Here is a 4,240-nt window from a genome sequence, read left to right as displayed (position 1 = left end):
GGGATGTAAATGACGACTTGTCTTTTGACTTGTAATAAAAGACGTGATCAATTGGCAGGCGAGTTGCATCCAGGCAGCAGCCCAGAACCTCACAGACATGGTAGGTTGTAAGGCGGCCTGACATCCAGCACCAGAATCCATTCATCACTAGATTAAAGCACGCCTGCTTTGGAAACATTTGATTCCATAAAAACATGTACTGCTAAGTGAAACGCAACTCAGAGAAAAGTGCACTTATGGAACATAAAATGCATACATTTAATGAGTTCTGCCGGTTCATATTATGCAATCTGAGACATGGCCACACCGCCTGAAAAAGAAAAAAAAAAGGAATTACTGTGAAAATGCGAGTGTCAGGACCATGGACAGCGACCAAACACACAAACAAAAGGCTTCTTTGTCCGAGGGCCTCCGCTTCATGTCAGTGTTTCAAATTATACACCATCTCAACTGTCAAAAAATGGCAAACTGTTGCAGCATGACAGAGTGCACAGAACATAAGACAGGATAAACCTCCGCTCGGTGCCAAATATTCATGCAAAACAGGCCTTTTCCATAAGTTTCAGCCAGGCAATAAAATTTCAAAAATGTGGGCAGGGGCCCGATCTTTGCCTGAAACTCAAGCATGAAGGAGCCTTATGTGTTCTTCCTGTCACATGAAGGACTGTTAACATTTGATCAGGCGAGTGTTAATTGAGAACTAATGGACTGGTAATTCAGAGCAGTGAGCTCCGGTTCACTGCTGAATGACGTACAGCGCTGGTGACATTTAGATGGTATTGGGGCTTTTTGGAAAATGATGGCCATGTGGGGATGCCAGGCCAAAAAGGGGGGATGAAGGATGCCCGCCATCGTGTCTGGTTCTGCTTTAGATATTCATCCTCTCAGTCTCCATGGATCATAACTCGTGTTAGAGGCAGGTTTTATGGTTTCTGACTGGAAAATAAAAAGCTGCGTGTTTCCTACAAGCGAAGCAATGATTTACAACTACGAATGATAAAGTGAGCGCCCGCCTGACAGCGCGGATGTGTGAGGGCTGCTGAGGATCCAGACATGTCCTACATGAATGGGAGTGCGGTCGTATAGCGAGTGTGGTCGCCGCAGTGCGGTTATATACATTGGAACACAGCGAAGAGGGGAAAGTTGTGGCTCACTAGCAGGTATCAATACCTGACATCATCATCTCACATAATTAGCACAGTGTCCACATCCTTCTCCAGTGACCATGGATTATTTAATGTGGTCCACAATTGGAACTGAAAACCTAACCAGTAAGTCTAACCAAGAGCATAAATACCCCCGGGCTCTGCTGTCTGCAGACATCATTTCTTACTCCCTTTCCAAAAAAAGAATCAGATACTGTATGATTACTGTTATCTCCTGCCTAGATGTGGGTCAGATTATTTAATGTGTCTCGATCACCTGGCTAGGAGCTCAAACTGTCCACGCTTTGGACCCAGCAGGCCTGTCCCGGCATCCACGTGGCTGCACCACTGATCTAAGACAGGGGCCGGCGCGTGCCAAGAACTCTCTCTGGTGAGGTCGTCAGTCTTACCCCCAAACCGCAGGCGCGCGCCAGGCAGATCAATAATCCCCATCGCTTCACCACAAGTCACTCAAACCTCCAAGGGCAGGCGAGCGGAGGAGGATCGAGGGACCTGCTGGGAATCGGATACACTCTTAGATGCTCTCTGTCGCTGAGTGGAAGAGACGAGGACTCGTCTTCTGCAGATCTGTCGGCCCTTTAAACACGATCTCCTGTTAGGACATGGTTAATGTCATAAGCGGCCGTGCTCTGATTGGATACTTCCTTCTCAGGCCTGCAGGACGTCAGCTGTCACCTTCTCCATAGGTTGATGTTGACGTTGTGATTGGTGTATTCCAGCGGCAAAAGAGAGTATAATCCCTGCTCAGAGTATTCAGCCCATACACACACACATACACATTCAGACAGTCAGAAAAGTACTTTCTCACTTTGTACGCCATAATAAAAAAATGTACATGGGGGTGGCGGTGTCAGTTGGGAGTTGGGTCGGGAACCGGAGGGTCGCTGGTTCAAGTCCCTGTACGGACCAATGTATGGTGGTGGACTGGTAGCTGGAGAGGTGCCAGTTCACCTCCTGGGCACTGCCAAGGTGCTCTTGAGCAAGGCACTGGACCCCAAACTGATTGAGGCGGCTTTCCATGGGCAGCCGCCCCCCCCCCCACACACACACACACACACACACACACACACTCTGACATCTCTCCATTGGTGCATGTATAGGTACTGAACATGTGTGTGTAATTCAGGCCTGTGTGTAATCACATCTGAGCGTAAATTGTAATTTCCCCTTGTGAGACTAATAATAGAATACATTCTTAATATTATAAAAATAGAATAGAAACTAACATCAAAAGAGAAAACTATCGCCGATGAAAAATTACTTTAATTTTGTTTATTTATCGGAAATATTATAGTGTAAACATGTCCGGATAAAATAGTTCAGCCTACTTGACATGGTCCTTCAAGTTCTTTATTGTTAAAATATTGTGTAAAAATAAATCGCGTCTGTTATGATCCAGGGTTTTGTTTAGTTCCTTTTGATTTTGTAGGGTCACGTCCCATGTGTCATGTCTTGTTTGACTTCCCGCCTCGTGTGTTCCCACCTTTCTGATTGGCTGCCCTGCCTTGATGGGTTTCACCTGTTCATCAGCCCTCACGTCACATGTTTCTCGTTACTACCGTTGTTGCCTTGTTTAGTCTGTGGGCTCCCTTGGTCTGGGGTCAGTCGTACTTTGAGTCAGGAAGCGTGTCTGTGTCTAGTCCTCTGTGCCCTGTTTCATTGATTACTGCCTGCTCACATGGACTCTAGGTTTTGAAATCATTGAAACTCTCCGTGCTACATCCTCACCTCTTCTACTGTGTGTGTAACTCCTGTTAATTCTTATTCATTGCTGGGGGTTGTTAATTAGCCTACACAGCAACGCATGAACGCAACACAGTCCATTTCAAGGGGTAAATATTCATGTAAATGTAAAGAATTCGGATATAAAAAAACAGAATACCTGGCTGGTTCGGGTCAGGCTGGGTTACAGGCCATTTTTTCATCCAGCTGATTAGAAGAGTCTTCGAGGATTCTGGAAATACCTCCAATACAGCAGTTAAATGTTAAACAACCTTCAGAGGTATTTATTCAGAAAAACAGATGTATTATGATTACATTCTGTCAATGTCAAACTGGGGGTTATGTCTGGTCTATGTATGCTCATACAGAAAAGATCTGAAGTGCAGAACTGGATGTTGTATGAGATTACACAGCAAATTAAGCCCTTTCTGCTGCTTTTGCACTTAAAGGACATAGATAATACAGGGTTTTGACTAGAATAGCGAGACAGTATGAGGTAAACCCAAACTTCACCTCAGGCTGAAACATATGTGTCTGTCTCCTGAGTACAATATCTATGGAAAGCAGCCCGCTAAAGGAGCACTGAGGTCTAACTATGGGTCTGGCCCTTAATTGGATCACAGGTCTGTTTCTGGTGGGTCCTCACATGTCAAACGCACCAGTTTGTTTTAATCAGCTCAGGTCTCAAAGCAGGGCTCAATTTAGACAATTTATGCCTGAGCTGAAAAGGTTTACTAAACCTGGCTATAAAAGTGCGCTGTGTGTGTGTGTGTGTGTGTGAGTCCCTGTCAGCCCATGTGGACTCCCTGTGCTATGATAGCCCAGCCAAGTCCAGCGACTGGTAGATCCACTGGGAGTGTAATAACAGATTAATGTGGCGTGCCAGGCCCCATGACCAGACGTGTTTGACGTTAATGCTCCACTGTATATTATCCAGCTTGCAGAAATGTTGGATGTGAGCGATGGGATCCAAGGACAGGGATGTTTAGGTACTAATTACCAAACAGCAAGGCACAAGTTTCAATCCATATTTCCTTACTCCTGTGGAAACACTAGGCAGGCTCCATTTATTTTCTTTGAATGTTGTTTCTGGCAAGGCCGCGTCTCAGTAAACACCACTCGCCCCACCATTGTAAATCCGACAGGCGCAGATCTTTCAAGTTAGACTCCTTTGAGGAAAAATGGAGACAGATCGGATGGCGGCGCTCGGGTTTTCCGTCTTAATGAGAGAGTGGAGAAGAGGGATGGCGTTTGATCCCTGGCATGGAAGCCTCTATTTAAGCCTGTCAACGGTCATCACTCTCTCTCTCTCTCTCTCTCTCTCTCTCTCTCTCTCTCTCTCTCTCTCTCTC

This window comes from Etheostoma cragini, chromosome 18 (genome assembly GCF_013103735.1).
Source record: "Etheostoma cragini isolate CJK2018 chromosome 18, CSU_Ecrag_1.0, whole genome shotgun sequence".
NCBI classification, from domain to species: domain Eukaryota; kingdom Metazoa; phylum Chordata; class Actinopteri; order Perciformes; family Percidae; genus Etheostoma; species Etheostoma cragini.
This window is presented reverse-complemented; position numbering follows the sequence as displayed.